This window comes from Halyomorpha halys, unplaced genomic scaffold, assembly GCF_000696795.3.
Source record: "Halyomorpha halys isolate HHAL.00 unplaced genomic scaffold, Hhal_1.1 Scaffold58.1, whole genome shotgun sequence".
In the NCBI taxonomy this organism is placed as follows: domain Eukaryota; kingdom Metazoa; phylum Arthropoda; class Insecta; order Hemiptera; family Pentatomidae; genus Halyomorpha; species Halyomorpha halys.
In genome coordinates this window covers 1,107,257-1,125,163 of record NW_027110919.1, presented here as the reverse complement: position 1 = coordinate 1,125,163, position 17,907 = coordinate 1,107,257, and the positions used below count along the sequence as shown (strand labels likewise).

The 17,907-nt window shown below is 29.4% G+C and overlaps 1 protein-coding gene across 3 annotated transcripts in view; it reads left to right on the top strand.

Moving 5' to 3' along the window:
• Positions 1–17,907, top strand: part of Sarm (sterile alpha and armadillo motif) — a 265,336-nt gene that overhangs the window by 92,911 nt on the left and 154,518 nt on the right. The window lies entirely within an intron of this gene.

Below are 17,907 nucleotides of genomic sequence, written 5' to 3'. Positions count from 1 at the left end.
CACAACGGTGTGGAAGATTGTAATATCTATCAATAAATAAAAAGTAATTTAAAAAAAAAATAAATAAATAATATTCATACAAAGGATCTAAGTCCTCGCGTTTCTCCGGTGATGCAAGGAGCCGTGCTGTTATTGTTCCTATACGATGAATGGTTAACCAACCGCCTAATAAACAGTTTTGCCAGCTCTTTATAATTTATTTTTCAGTGTCAACGCACTCCATTACAGGTCCGAATTGCTTGCCCACTTATAGAAATAAAAAAAAACACCTACATCTGCGTGTAACGTTAATGACACCAATTAGCAATCCTAATTTGGACCGAGCACTTTTCATATCGTTCATGAGATGCTTTGAGCTCTAGATTACAATGGGGGCGAGACAGGATGTGCCGGCGTGGGCCGTTCTTGTAATCCTCTTTGCGTAACCTTCTAATTATCCACAACCTCCCTCATTCCTACAAACTGCCACGTTATTAGTACAGAGGGAGGAAGTTGTAAATCAGTAGCGTAAAAAGAAATGGGAGGAAGCATTTAACACAACCATCTTCCATGCAGCCGTCCAATTTGTTGGCAAGTACGCCGTCTGGAAGGATCCCTTGTTAGGGTTTGAGGAATGGTTTCTGCGTTTTGTTGCCCGCCACATAAGTTAGAGTCCCTGCTGCTGACTTGTATATGGTCAGTAATGTTGCATTCCTTGTAATTTAAGTATTTCTTTATTAACTTTTTATATATTAGGTAAAAATTTAAAAAAATTAATTGGGTAAAAATATGACGATCAAGCGTGATTCTGATAAAATCACCTGCTTGCCCAACCGTTGATCTAGCACTGATCCAATGATAGCACTGATGTAGTGATACAAACTCAATTTTTTAAATATTACTAAATTACAGTCACTCCCTCCTCCCCATCAAAAAAGTTATTAATATTCATTATATCTAATAAAAGTTAATAAAAACTATTATACATGATCTTTGAAGAATCATTAATAAATTATTCTTCATAGATCATGTCTAGTAGTTTATAGAAGCTGGTAATGAATGCAGGTGAGCGAAAATAATTTATTGCAAAAAACATATGAATTGTAAATAACCAGTAATTAACTAATTATCATTTGCTAAGTTAAAAAATATACAATATTTAAATACATTCTAAAACCTGTTATTCTTTTATCATTTTATTTTTTTATTCTACCTAAATTTCTAAAATAATATTTGTTAATTAATTTATTATTACTATATTTTGGACAATTTTTGAAATTTTCGGGAGTCCCTGAAACTTTTATTAATATTCATTTAATCTAATAAAAATTTAATTTATTGCTGATTATTCATTTGTCATGTATAGTGATTTATAAAATCTGGTAATGAATACGAGTAAGAGAAAATTATGTATTGCAAATAAAGTAGTATATAACCAGTTATTAACTAATTATCACTTTCTAAGTTAAAAAAAAAATTAAAATACGTTCTAAACCTGTTTTTTATTATAGATTTTTTTTATTATACGTTTTTATGATTATATATTTTATTTCAACCTAAATTCTTAAGTTTTATAAAATAATATTTTAAATTAATTTTTTATTATAATGTCGAATTCAATCTTTTATTAAATAAAAAATAATCAATAAGTCATTGAGATTTACACAAGAAAAGGCAATCGGTACGACATGCCACAATCTCACAAGAGAAGATCAGAACACAAAAACAAAAGGCAACCCTTCCCCCCCGGACCCGCCCCACTAACACCCCCAGGGAGCGACGGTCCTATATCACTTAAGAAATATTTCCTTAAAACGGGAAGAGGATACTTTAATATAATTGAATGGAGCAATATTTAAATAGCGCCTGAAATTCGAAAACGGCGTTATTTTAGTTATTAAAGCCAATTAAAAATAAAATGAATTGTTTCCCTTGAATAAAAGTTATTAATGTTACTAGCTACAATTTAGGAGTGAATTTGTATTTTTTACAAAATAATCCTTCGTTTCTTTTTATTGGGTGTTAGCTATTTATTGTGCCAGTTTCTCAGATTATGACTACATCAGACTACTTCTGCCATCTATTATCACCTGTCAACTAAAATAAGGCTGTTTAGTTGACTTATCGTTAACTCTGAGATACAAGTCTTTATATGTCTAGAATAGAAGGTGGGGATAGATAAGAAGAAGTGTAAAAGATATGATATCGAAGCCAGAGCAGTAATAAACTAATAAAGAAGATGACTGATTAAAACCATTATGTATGGGTCTTAGTACTAAATGGTTCTAAAAATGTACGTTCACACGGACAACGTTACTATGTGTTCCATACAAAGGCAGAGTTTACTGGGGAAGATATTGGTCACCCAATCTGGTCATTTTTTAATTATCTTTTTGATTTTTAGGAATCTTTATATTCAAAGGAAATGAAATATATATATATGTTTACAAGAACGTAAATTTTCGCTCTCATTTTACGTTTTGGACATGAATCAAACTTGGTTTTATCTGTATATTGGTCTGAAGTTAAATTTTCGTTCGAACTAATAGATCGAAACCTTTAATCTGATACAATTTATTGGTAATGTGCGGGCTAGTATCTAGTTGATCCCGTATTTCTCGTATAATTCCACTTTTTTTCATCATCGGCTGTTTTAGATCTTTTTAAAATTTGTTGTCATCAAACAATAATGTTGATATTTAGTAATTGTAAGTGACTTTTGGTTGAAAGTAAAATATTGTATTTAATAAACAATTTAACATTTTGAGATTTTATTTGTTTGCAATTACCATGTTTTAAGACCGAACACCTCATATTTAAACGAATTTTCATCGGCTCGTGTTAAAAAATCGATTTGATCCAAATTAGAAGCTAAGTTGTGATTAGCGTGAAAATGGTCGTCCTGTATTAATTTTTTCACTATCTATCTACCACTATTGCTTAACCATGCCTAGAAGTATTTTTCATGAAACACGTAGATTTTCTTTTCAACGACTAATAAAATTTACACTCAAACCTTCAAATATAAGTAATTATATATACCTACCTGAAATCGTCTAAAATTAACTAACAATTATTGATAATTTCACAATTTTTTCAGCACTCCTGCGAAGATTTGGTTCAGAAATAGGTAAGGAAGTTATACTGACCTATGGACTTAGCAAACATTTTTTGTTTATTATACGCTTTCTGTATTTATCCATTTGGTATCAGAAAACATTTACATTTTATACCGCCTTAACCATTCTTTTCTATCTCGTTCTTGCTCATCTTTGTCAATATGTTTTTAAAATCTGCTGTATGTTTAAGATATCCGGTGTTAAATTTGTTAGGTTGAAGGTAAAACAGGAAAAAGTGATCCAGTGTCATTTTTGTGAAAGGTTTTTTTGCTATCCACCTGTATCTGAACCAAATCTTCGCAGGAGTGCTGACAAAATTGTGAAATTATCAATAATTTTTGTCAATTTTAGACAATTTCAGACGGTAGTGCAATTACGGAGCATCGATTTGGTTCAGACTCAGGTCAGAGATAAAACTTCATCTTCACCAAAATGTGATTTGATTACTTTTTTCTACAGCCCAATGATTTATTCATTCTACCTTTTCACCTTGTTTTATTTTTTCAAGTATCCTATTGCCAATTATTGTGACATAAAAGGGACACGCTCTGATAATTCAGAGTTATTTCCCGTCCTGGATATGTAAATATCGTTGTACATATATGGTATTGATAGTTTTCAAATATATCAAAATAGTTGATTGATTATAAACAAAAAAAATAATTTGATATATCGGACCTAGATTTTTTTAACAAAAAAAAAAAAGAGGAGGGTTTACATTGAATTGACCGATAGGATGATATAAATTAATAACTTAGATTTTTAATAGTTATAGTAATTACTATTAAAAATATAGACATTAATGCATTTATATATAGCAAAAAATTAATTATTTAATGAAGTTTGGAGTATTAAATTTTACAAAACATAAAAGAAAATTAAAAAAAAAAGGAAAAATCAATATTGATTGAATTACTTATGGAAAAGGCTAGTTACTAAAATGGAATAAAATTGCTGAAAAAAAAAAACAATTCAAATTATTATTTATCATTTATGACAGCTAATAAGCTCAAAATTAAAGCTTTAATTAGATAAAAACAAAAATAGAAAGAAAGGTTAGAAAATGTTGACAAAATTAAATCCATATATCTCAGATTTGTTTTTAATTTTTAAAAGATTGGTTTTCGATAGTGAAACTTTAATATAGTTATGATATATCGAATTAAACATACAAGACAAAAATGTCGATTTAAGTCTTGATGAGTATCAAAAATTTGATTTATCAGTATTTTTCCAACACCCTGGCCCTGTTCAAGGCAACCTCCCTGATAGTACAATCTATTTGCTGGTTTACTTATTTACTCAAATAAGTTCCTATTGATTACCTAACGCGAATTCAAAATAAATAAATCTAGACATGATCAGAAAAAAAAGTTAGTAAACTTCAGCTACCGTTATAGAGCACCCGGGGAATCGAAACTATTAGTAAGGTAATAGCTGAGAACGTAGCGCAAGGCCGGGAACTTCCTCTCTTAGATATTTCCTGTATGATTAGAATGACTAATATACTCTAGGCCAACCTCTCAGGCACACCGAGTCCCATAAAAAAATAAAATAAACTAACAGAATTAAATGATAAAACTGAACAATTTCAGGTAAACCAGAATAACAATCTTATAAAGCCTTTAAATATAGTGAAACTTAAGAACTACAATATCAGAAATTATTTGAATAGAACATTTAAAATCCCTTTGAACCACCCACTGATAACCTTAAATTATATCTTTCTATATTACTTATAGAGTATGTAGACAAATCTACTTATCCCGCAAGGATCCTGTTAAGTCCAACATTATTCAAATTATTCATTGAGGATCATCCGAAATTCAAAAATGTTAATATAACCCAGTTTACCAATAATATAGCGCTTTTCTTCCCATCTCACCGAATTAACACAACTATCGCTAATAGATTGAACAAGGCTTAAAATATATATGTATCGAAATAAATTAAAAAATGGAGGTTATATCTAAGCTTTAAAAAACAGAATCCGTAATTTTCACAGAACTACGATCTACTCTTTCCTCGAACATAGCTTTAAATAATACTCCTATACCAATTGCCAAATCCGTAAAACACGTTGGACAACAAACTCTTAAAACTCACAAAGAGTGATAGTTTTTAATAGACAGTATAAAATAAATAGAATTAGAATAAGAAAAATTAGATAATAATAGGTTATTAACTAAGATAAATTTTGACAAAGGTAGAATAGCCTGCAAAATTTTGATAACCATGTTGACTGTAATATAAATAAGATCCTTGAGACTGGCCGGAATGGCTGAAACGTAGGAGTTTAATTATAATTAAAAAATGTTGAGGCTGGTTTGGATATTTTTATTATTATTGTTAATTATTTTGGTTAAACTTGCCTGTGGTAGGCGCTATAATACCCTACAATAATTGTTTTTTTAAACTGCTTGTGATGTGGTCTAAACTACTAATCTATTATAAAAGACTGATCTACATGACTGATAAGGAGTTGAACTTTGGGGCTACACTAAACCGTCGAATTCCTCTCGCGTCCAGTCCTTACAATCCAAAATCCTTCGTAAAATCCTCAATACTCCATTCTTTGTCACAAATAAAAAATCATACATAAAGACCTTAATGTTTCACAGCCCGAACCAGAATTCATTCCTCCTATTATAAACTCCCACCAACCATCCACTAGTTTTTAATTTTGCTTTCTCGTTCATTCCTGACAATCCTCCGAGCGCCTGAAAAGAAGATGGCCACGAGACCCGCTAATGTAAAAACGTCATTAGGACGCACCCAACGGGTAGTTTCTCTACACGCATGTATCACTCCATAATAACTTACATCAAATTTACTAAATGTACAATTATGTACAGTTGTAAATTCCAATAAAAATATATTTTTTTAAAATTTATTATAATAATTTTAAAAAATTTAATATTTTCTCAAAAGCACAGAATGGTATTTTACTTTAAAGTGTTTTAAATAGTAGTCATCGCTCCTCTAAAAATCAAAATACGTTATTCTAAAAATATTTTAGTATATCTCAAAGAAATAAAATAAAATACGCGTTGTTCTGAGAAAAAAAAATTGTTTCTTTAGTAAACATTGCATAATTTATTTGGCATAATCGACCTAAAACAAAAGAAAATTGTAATCTTATGACTGTCCAATGATAACAGCAGCCTCGTTTGCTTAATGTTATCATTTGATGCTGAATTCTCATTATGTATTCAGTTTTTTTTTTTTTTTAGTCCTAACTCTGATTCTCGGGAATTATTGTTTGGAATTTTTATTTTCACTATCAGCTGTCATCCCTGAAGTATCTTTATTATTATTTATTTTATTTTTTTACAGCCTCGTTCGTTTTTGTTTGTTTTTTAAACATTCCTTTAATATCAGCCTTAAATTATGCTCTGAATTCCAGGGATTTGTTTTTAGTACTGAAAGGTATAAACAATGAAAACAAAATGTGGACAGTAATAAATTACGCACAGGTATTTGACATATTTCGTAACTGCTCATAGCATCCGTGGGAAATACCTTCGATAGATGAATGGAATGACACATGTTTCATCAATTGATTACAATCGATGATATAATCACACTCTGTCATTGATAGTGCTGATTTACCACCAATCTTTTTCCATATACCTTTCAATAAGACTGACGCAGTAGCAATGATTTGTAATAAAACCAATTAATTGATACTCTTTAGTAGTAATTTAAAATTTAAAAGACTATTATATATTTTTTTTATTATACTGTATCACATAAATCACTGGAATAACTTTCTGAAAATATGTATAAATTGTTTTTTTAAATTCCTAATATATTAGACAATTTTTCGAAAAACGTTTTTTTGAATTTACTTGATTTAAGACTTGTAAATTAAGTAATGTCAAAAAAGGCCCTTGGAATAATAAAAAAAAAACTTTTTTATTAAGTTTGATTGATATAATATAAGTATATGTTTCCTTCCATATCCATAAACCTTAAAGAATATATATTAAAAATAATAAAAATATTTTCCGTAGTAGATTATTGGCAGTTGAAGGATCTCGAATTAAACAATACTGAAACTCAAATAGGAATTTGAAATTTTAAAGAGAATTAACAATGACTAAAACTAATAGACAAAAATAATAAAATTTATTAAAAGGTGCATTTCTAAATTTGATTTTATAAATCTTATTTTTCGTAATTAGAGAATTCCTAAGAAAACCCTCAATTGTAATCCGGAATCCATTCATTGTTGCAATTTAATTTTTTTTTTATTTATCGCAACTAGTCCAAATATGCAAATATATGCATTTATACTCAAATATGCAAAATAAAACTTGGCTAATTGCATCTGGGTGCACTGATTCGTAAAGGTTTTTGATAAATATGGTGGTTATAACCTAGCCAAAATTAAATCAAAATTGTAGACATTAGGGGAGGTGAACATGTATAATATATAAAAACTTGGAAATGTTCACAAACGTTTTAGAACAAAGCTTAATTATAATTTCTTTGGAATTTTTAGGACATTCAGTGTTCTGAATATATAATTAATGAATTTAAAAAATACCAATGATATTTAAATTATTATTATTATATTTATATTATAGTTGAGAGAGAATTTAAAATACACGGACGTTTTTCATTTTACATGCAATCTAATTTTGTATTATATACTACCGTATGTAATGTATTGCAAGGTTAGCTGAGTACCAGGAACCCTAATGTGTTTTAAGTTGCCACCTCTAGAGCACTTTACTTATTTCTATATTTTTAATTTAATTTCTATATAAATTAATTCATTTTAAAACTTTCTTTATTATTTTTATTATATATTAAAAAATTGATAACAGTTTTAATGTATATTTGATAAAAAATTAAGTACATGCATCTATAAGATTTATACTGTGGCGTCAGGACGCGACGTTTCTTTTCGTTGAAGCATTTAATAGCTGGAATATAATACAGAACAAATAGAAATGCAGTTACTAGACGCGGTAGCGTTCAGCGATAGACGTCAAGACGTGCGTCCTTTATTTTCTACCGTCATTGCTGGCGAACATGCGTCTAGACACCCAACCACAACGTTCAACCGTCACACCCCTATAACTTGCAAACATATACAGTACAAGAGCCGGGAAGAAAAAGAGGCAGTTATCGCACCCCAATTTTTGATTACTTTAATGAAAGCTATGTATAATTACTAGCCAAAACTGATTAGTTATCATGAAAACTACTGATAATTGATTTATAGTTGTTCGGACAATAAGTTTGATTTATGAAAAACTTCATTTCAGAAACCATTGAACGCACATATGTCTGCCAACACTCAAAATAAAGTAAATTTAACTTTCTATAAAGTAGTTTATGACACTTATCTTCGTAGGTGTAGTTGTTTTTATGATGTTCACTTATGAATATAAATTTGGCAAATGAAAATTTGCCTGAACAACTATAAATCAATTTATTTTAGCAAATTTCATGTAAGCTATTACTCCTACGAAGATAAACATCTTAAACTACTTTATAGCTCATTAAACTAGCTTTAATTTGAGTGCTAATAGACATCTGTACGTCAAATGGTTATTGAGATATAATTTTTTCAAAATAAATCCACTAACTACTGACCTTTCAGTACGTCCCATACGTTTTTGTGAAATGTTGCTTTTTAAAAAGCTATATCTCGAAAAATATTTAACGTAAATAACTCTATTAGGATTCATATTTTATTAAATGACGTTCTCTTAGGTTTTCTTGTGTTGTTCCTACTTTTTGAGATATAGAGCTCCGAATGAAAAATTAGTTTTTTTTATCGCTTTTAAACAACCGCCATTTTTATTCCCCCTACCTATACTTGGCAGACTCGTCGATTTTTACTAGTAATTATACATAGTTTTCATTAAAGTAATCAAAAATTGGGGTGAGATAACTGCTTTTTTCTCCTCTTGGGCTCTTGTACTATAAGGCGCATATTACGACGTTAACGGTAGCTTCGGCTCTTGCAACTTGTTGAGCACACTGTTTCGTTTTTTTGAGTGTGTCGTATGTCGAAATTGAGTGTTTTTTTTTTTTTCGGGAATAAAATGAGATACCTGCTGAACAAGATGTAATAAGTATTAATGTTGTTCCAAGATGTAATAAGTATGAATGTTCACTGTTGTTAAATGGGTGAACTTCCCACCTTCTTCAGCGCCTGTCATCACTCAACAGCTCTTCTGGTTCTAATACACAATGTAGCAACATTCTTCTATACATGGTGTAAGCTCAAGAGGTAGTATAACCATAATATAAACCTACACTAAAAGTCCTCAAATGTTGAGTCAAACTTTTTAAACTTGTTTAAATATACCTTTTCTATTAAAACTTTTTCCTTTTTTTCTATTCTGTTATTAATTTGTTTTTATAAATGAAGGCAAGGCAAAAAATATATATGGATAAATAGGTGAATACATAAATAAAATAAAATTTTTCGGATACAGCCGTGAACGAATAATACCGTATATTTATTACATTTACATTTCATTTGTACACACGATATTGGGGTCTATTTTCTGCATAATTGAGTGCCGTGTTTTGGGGTTTCGTGATCTCCTTAACCCTGGCACCGAAACATGCGAGTCCCTTAATGATTGGTGATTAGTGATGAAAAGCTGATTTGTCTTCATATTAAATAATTACTATTTAATTTATCTTTTAATTATTTAAAGCTATTTAAGGATTTATTCTATTTAATTAAATAATTAATATGATAATCTTTTTTAATTGTGAGCAGTGCATTTTTTATTCTCTTAGATTAATTTATTATAAATTTTATAAATTTCAATTAATTATATCTAATATGGTACGAAGTATTTATAAATATTGTCCGTACTTTTGAATGAACTACAAAACTGGTAATTTTTTGACTCACGGATTCAGAGAACTACTATTCAAGGATGTGATGTATCCGATTGTTAAAACCTCATAAATCTTGGTCATGTGATGTCACTGAAAAGTGATTAGCTCAAGTGACGTAGGCTACAATAACTGTCTGTAATTATTGCTTGGCAAAATTGTTTCAGCGAATAATTATGATCAAAGAAAAAATATAATTTGTTTTAATATTAATAATTTTCAACAGTGATCTTTGCCTCGTTGTATCAAGAACAGGAGTCATCTCAATTCTGTGAATACCAAAAATCTCACTTTCTGTAGTTTTATATATAGATTAATCTACGTGACCTACTAAAATGCCGTTTTGTATTTCACATCTGTTCTTTCTATGGATGGTTTCTTTCATTGATCAACTCAAGGCTTTATGGTACATTTATACAAGACAACTCTACAAAACAATGAATACAGTATAATTGGCAAGAGACCACGTGTGATGCCATTAACCAGTTATATAGACAGAATCAACAAAGATGCATGCTGTTAACTGGGAAGCAGTAGCCCAAGACAGGCATGCGTGGAGAGACTGGTTCGAGCGGCCTATATAATATAATGGTCTATGGCACAAGGTATATCTACAAGGTACACCCTACACTATCGAAAGTGATTTTGATGATTTTAAAAATTCATCTCATCAATTTTTGTTTTCTCTGTTTACTATTTACTACACTGGGTATATAGGGCGAGAGTCATTAATACTATATGTAAACCATTTATAACATGTTTTCAGGAAAAATAAATACAGAGAAAAAATAATAAATTAAATAAAGTAGGATAAGTTTAACCTTGAAGTTCGTGCAACTATGGCTTAAAACAGTTTGAATAAGCTTTTTTGTTCTTCTGGGATATATGTTTAATTATTTTTTTTATCCTTAAAGGAAGTAGTATAATAGAGAGGGTAAGATGCCTTAAAAACTGGAGCCGGGGCTTATAATGAACGTGACAGTAGAGAAAGATCCAATCACCTTCTGTTTCAGTTTAAATTAGAATGACGGACATTCCTATCGAACTCGACGTAAACTGGAGCTCCGAGGGCGTGGTCAACTCCCATCTTTTTGGCTTCACATTCTCTTTGAATTAAAGTAGAGTTTTACACCCCATTTTTTTATTTATACTTTGCTATTAAATAACAAAATGGTAATAGATTGTTATGTTTTTTTTTTTATCAGTTTACTTATTTTTATGGTTATATTTTAATATGAAAATCCATAATCTGTTAAAGCCAATTAGTTAAAATTTATCCGTCAGAAATTTCTGAATTATACCCAGACTAACAACTTGACCTTGTAAAATGAAAGGTTACTTATGTCAGAACGTGGTTTCATCGTCTGAAGTACCTTAAATCTAAATTTATACAATTTCTTAGGTTCGCCGGAGTCGAAATTCCCTTTTGCTTAAATCTAGAACTACATTTTTTTTTAAATGCGCCTGAAATTAGAAAACAATTTTTTTTTTGGAATATATGTTATAGTTGTATTACCCTACCTTATTCTACAATTACTCACGAGAACTATGATGAACTAATATGACTTTTTTTCATTTGGTGTGTTCTGATATGTTGTAAGTGTTTTTCATTATTGTAATTCTACTAAGATAATATGAAGAATAATATTCACCATCAACTCAAAAATGTAACCTTTGCTTAAGTAATGATTATGTTAAAATAAAATAAAAAAGTTATTATTTCCACCTCCCTCTGTAGGATAGCCTATCCTTCATAGTTGCGTACATATGAGAATAAAATCAATAAAAAAATAAACTCTTTTTTACAATGTTTATGGTTATTTGTTTTAATAATTATAAAAAGTGAATATATGTTATTTTTTGTTCAAGGTATTTTACTTCCTCTGAATACTTTTTTTTTACCACACGCAAGATCATAAGTGTTTTTAGAAAATATAGCAAACTAATTTATATATGATTTAATTTCCCTTTTGTTAGTTTTTATTTCCTATTCCGATATGGACAGATGGCCTTAAGATTCCAACAGAGGATTGAAAACTGCTGTTCAAGTCTCTTATTCTAACGGTATCCATCAGAGCGTAGGTGGAGGCATTTCAGAGTGATAAAACAGGAAGGGTAAACGTCTGGCTGGGTTATTTAGGTTTGGCCTTCAGTTGCACTAGAGTATTCTATACGTACGTATAGTTTAATTGTAAATTATACACTATTGCTTAACACATTCTTCATTTTTTAGTCCTTAAAAACTGTATTTTTTCGTAGATATTAATTTAAATAAAACAGAAGATACTAAATTTTCGATTTTTTTAAATATATTTTTTAACTTGAGAAAATTGATTTTGTTTAAACGGGCTAGCTAAAATTATAACATCACCAAAAAAATTTGTTTTTCAAATCTACTTTATTTATTGAATAATATTAATACCAGCTGCCTTAATCGAGGACAAAGGTTTTTAGAGCTCTGTGTGGTTATTCATAATATATTTACAGGATAAAATAATGAGAGAAAAAATTTAATCCTAACGATAATAATAAAGAAATATTACATATGTAGAAAAAATTAAATCAATATAATAATAAATCTAATTCAATAATATAAACACGGCGTAAAGAAAATGTGCTCAAAATAGCAGTATAAAAATTAACGAACTTTTTCTTTTTTTATATGATTTGGTGTATGCATTCCCGAAGTTTTAGGCTATTATATTTTACAATACCTTTGCCAGAATTAGTCTTGTAGTTCAGTATAATAATATTTATGGAGTTCATATTTTATATACTATAATGTATAGAATTATATATTTATTAGCTTCCAAGTTTTTATGCATATTTTGATTTTTTTTTTTAAGTAACAATATTGTCATTAGATTTCCACGAGAAAAAAATTTCTACCAAAAACAGGTAAATCATAAGCGATCATGATATGAAAAATTATATTTATTACAATTTTAAAATAAGCTAAGTCCATTAGAAAATTTTAATTTTTTTTGGAACAATTTTGTTATTAGATTATCACAAAAAATATCTTCCAAAAATAGTTATTGTAATATTGTAGCAAACTGTTAAAAAATAAATTGTAAATGTACTTGCCTGGTTTTGTAATTCTGTAAACCACTGGTCAATTAATTCTTATATGTAAATATGGTTTTCTTATTTATTTCTTCTTACATATATTTTAAAAGTTCTGTTAGTATTTGATTATTATCAAACTATAATAATAGTAATATTATACAAATATATGTATAAGATATTGGCTCATACAGACGATAGACTTACACGGGAATCTTTTCTTTCTAAAGAGATTACAAAGAAAGATCTAAAGATTAAAAAAAAAAAATTTAATATTAATTTTATATATAATTTAAATCTTAATTTGGCTTAATAAAATATCCAGCTTAAAATTATAATTAGTTAATATAATTTATTCTTATTAGTGTAATATTTATTCTTATTAATTCTTCTCTACTGTAATACATTTGTACTATATTATAAGCTCTACGGCCTTCGAAATCCATTAACTGCCGGCACGGATGTGGACATTCCCACCTGAAGAAGACACGGTCAATTAAGTATGTACTTTACGATTACACAACCTAAAAAGAGTAACACGTTTTTTTTTATTGAGGAAATATCAGTATTTGAATGAAAAGCCTGTATTAAAAGCAAAAGTTCAAGGTTGAATTCCATTGAGTGATTAGTCATGAACTCTGTAAGAGACAATTAATTTAAAATTCTATAGTGATTCATATTTAATTTCTTTTTAAGAATTATTCTGAGAAATTAAGTGATGATGAGTCATTATAAACTTTATGTTTTCTTGCAGTGGTGTCAGTATAATTTCGAAAGCCCGTGACATTTTTTTTGCAGACCTACCAAGATTACTGGGCATTTGTAGACGTAGTCATTGTGATAATTGGAACATTTTAAATATAAAATTCAATAATCCATTCTACGAACTCTCTTCACTGTGCATTCATTAGGCTTCTGATCTTGTGTCAATTGAACTTCGCAAGCATGGGGATGCAGATGTTCAATGAGTATACGCTGTAGAGAGCTTCTTGAAATTTGCAATTCTTGTCCACGACGCCGATTTGATGATCCTGAACTTACTTTCACCGACTCTCTCACGCACTGCTTCGATATCGACATTTGAACGACTTGTTTTTGGACAAGTGTGCTTAGCATCACCAATTGATTTAATTTGCCTGTATTTTTCAATCTCTCTTCACAGTTGACGAATTAAATCTCTATTCCGGCCATGTTATGTTCTAAATTGTCAAAGACTTTTTGTTGTTCAACAATGAAAACATGTTGTTCTATCGTGTAACACACCATTTTTACCAACCCTAAACTACCTGTTTTCAAATTTTTTTTTTTAACAGAATGTACCGCGCGAATGGTGGGAAATACAAATCTTGCGTTTATTTTAGGAAATCTTTATTTCACGATAAAAGTATGTTGAAAGATCCAATTAATACATTAATCACTTCACTTCAATCACTTCTTAAAAAATTCATATAAATGTTAGGGTTAACTTTACGTTAGTAAAGTAATTGGATATATTAATATTTCAATAATTGATAACAATGAAAACGTTTAGACATTAATATCCTAAACAATGCGGTTTCTTTGTTTTTCACTTGTGATACTTAACCTCGGAATATACCATATATGTGAAAAAAATAGTATTTTTTCAAAAGGTGTTTTCTTATCTAATTATTAAACACTAAAAAGTACAGAACTTTGGAAATTCCTACCTCCTACATACTTTCTCATTATCCATTCCTTTCTCAATGCTAAATTATTTTAAGTATACTACAATGGTTACTCATCCCTCTTCTCTCAGTCCGCCAGTGTTCCTCAAGGTAGTATCCTCTGTCCCATCCTCTCACAGTCTATATGGCTGAGATATCCCAACCAATCCTAACACTATCATCACCACGTTTGCCGATGACACATGCACTATGCTCGCAGTTAATAATGACCCTTTAATTATTCCAATTCCATATCACAACCCTCGAAGAATTGTGTTTAACTCCCCCCTCGAAATTTGGGGGTAAAAATAAATGGCATCTAATCAATCACCTTTATTCTTCGTCGTAAACCTACCGGATACCTACAGTATCTTCTAATAATGTTGCTCTACCTTGGACTACATCTGGACGAACCACTAACTTGGAATCCTCACACAAGACTGAAAAGGCAGGATATTGCACGTCGATTCCAACTATTACAGAACTTACTATAAAACTGTCTTAACTTCCAATCCATTACAAATGACTGATCTACATGACCATCATAAGGATTATCTGGTCAAAGGAGTCGAGCTTTGGGCTCAACAAAACCTTGGAATTCCTCTCGTATCCAATCCTTACAACCCAAAATCCTTCGTAAAATGCTCCTTACATCCTTAAAGACCTCAATATTCCATATCCAACCAGCTATCAATCCTTCTATTATAAACTCCCTAAACACCCAAACCCACTAGTTTCTAACCTTCCTTCCTCTTCCATTCCTGACAATCTTCCGAGGCGCCTGAAAAGAAGAAGCACCTTAAGACCTTCTAATGTAGAAGTATTATTAGAATGCTACCAATGGGTAGTTTCTCTATATGCCTGTATCACTCCATCATAAATTTACGTTAAATTTACTAAACATATTTTTATGCAAATGCAGTTGTAAATATTCATAAATAAATAATAAAAAAAAAAGTACAGAATGCAATTCTAATCTTAACTTTAAGATTAGTAAATAGAAGCATTACTTGTGACTTTAGTTACAGTTGTACCTCTCTTACTAATAAACTCAAACAAACCGGGCTAAACTGCTCTCACCACGCAATCTGTATTCCTGTAATTTTTTTTTTCGCAATCTGCGCGAAAAAAAAAATTCAAACGTAAGCTAAAACACATTATCACCATAAAAAATGTAAGAATTGGACTACTAAGAATAATCAGATGTAAAATATTCTAAATTCGTTTTTTAATCTGTCATCAATCTAATAAAAAGATAAGACAAAATTAATAATACTTAATAATAAAAAGAAAAAAATCAAAACAGGAATAAACAATACTGACTGCTAAAGAACAGTTAAGATGTGAAAAACCACACTTTTACATTTCACCCTTACAAAGTTCAACTAAAAACCTTGTATGAGATAGTGGCTATTACGGTTATACAGAACACTCGGTTATAAAAAAAAAAAAATTAGTAACGTTTCTATTTATTAATCAGTGATCAGTTTTATTATAGGGTTTAATAATAATTTTACTACATCTAATATAATTTAAACGTATATTATCATGAATGTTATATAATAATATAAGAAGATGGTCAGGGTTGCGGTCAAAAAAGAACAAATAGTTTTTAACTATTAAATGTCCCACGTTTCACCCCACTTTGCAGGGCTTCATTAGGGGCTAAAAAGATACAAAAACAACTAAGAACATTACAACAATAAGATACAATAATTTAAATTAAGGTAGGATACATATTATGTAAAAATTAAGTGACAAGAAAATTATATATAAACAAAAGAAAGGAAGACATAAAATAGTATTAATATAAAATAAACAATGATAAGTATAAAAAATTAAAACAATCGCAAGAATTTTTTTTTTTAATTATTTATTTATTGTAATTTACAACTGTACAAAATAATACAATAGGTAAATATGTAGTATGTTTCTATACACTTGAAAATCTTGGGAAGGAACCACCCATTGGTGGTACTTCAAACATTAATTTAAACTAGAAGGTCTCGTGGCCATCTTCTTTTCAGACGCCTCGGAGGATTATCAGGGATTGTTAAGGATGAAAGATTAAGAATTAATGGGTTAGGATGGTTAAGGAGTTTGGAATAAAAAGACGCATATCTGGTTTGGGTCAAATCTGCAACGAATGGGATGTTAAGGTAGAATAAAAATTTAAAATTACGTAAAATACAGTTAAAACAAAATACAGTAAACGTATATATATATAAAACAAAAAAAAAAAAAAAAACAGAACAGTAGATGTGGGAACACGAAATTTAAACACACTAACAGATGGAGAATGAAGAAGAAAGTTGAGATTAAATAAAGTTCGTGAAAGAATAAATACAAATAAAATTAATAATGATGATATTATATCATAATAAATGAACAAAGGACAAATCAGGACCACCTATCTGTTCAAAGAGATAGGTTAAACAGACATAGACAATAAATCGAACTGAAGTTAATTTTTACATAATATGTATCCTACCTCAATTTATTTTATTGTATCTTATTTTTTGTAATTTCTTAGTTGTTTTGTGTCTTTTAAGCCTTGATGAAGCCCTGCAAAGTGGGGTGAAACGTCGGACATTAAGTAGTTAAAAACTAAAACTTGTTCTTTTTTGATCGCAGCCCTGACCGTCTTCTTATATTTAAAGTTATATGGTCAACTATATATATATAGTTGACCTTATAACTTAAAAATATAAGAAGATGGTCAGGGTTGCGGTCAAAAAAGAACAAATAGTTTTTAACTATTAAATGTCCCACGTTTCACCCCACTTTGCAGGGCTTCATTAGGGGCTAAAAAGATACAAAAACAACTAAGAACATTACAACAATAAGATACAATAATTTAAATTAAGGTAGGATACATATTATGTAAAAATTAAGTGACAAGAAAATTATATATAAACAAAAGAAAGGAAGACATAAAATAGTATTAATATAAAATAAACAATGATAAGTATAAAAAATTAAAACAATCGCAAGAATTTTTTTTTTTAATTATTTATTTATTGTAATTTACAACTGTACAAAATAATACAATAGGTAAATATGTAGTATGTTTCATATACACTTGATAATCTTGGGAAGGAACCACCCATTGGTGGTACTTCAAACATTAATTTAAACTAGAAGGTCTCGTGGCCATCTTCTTTTCAGACGCCTCGGAGGAT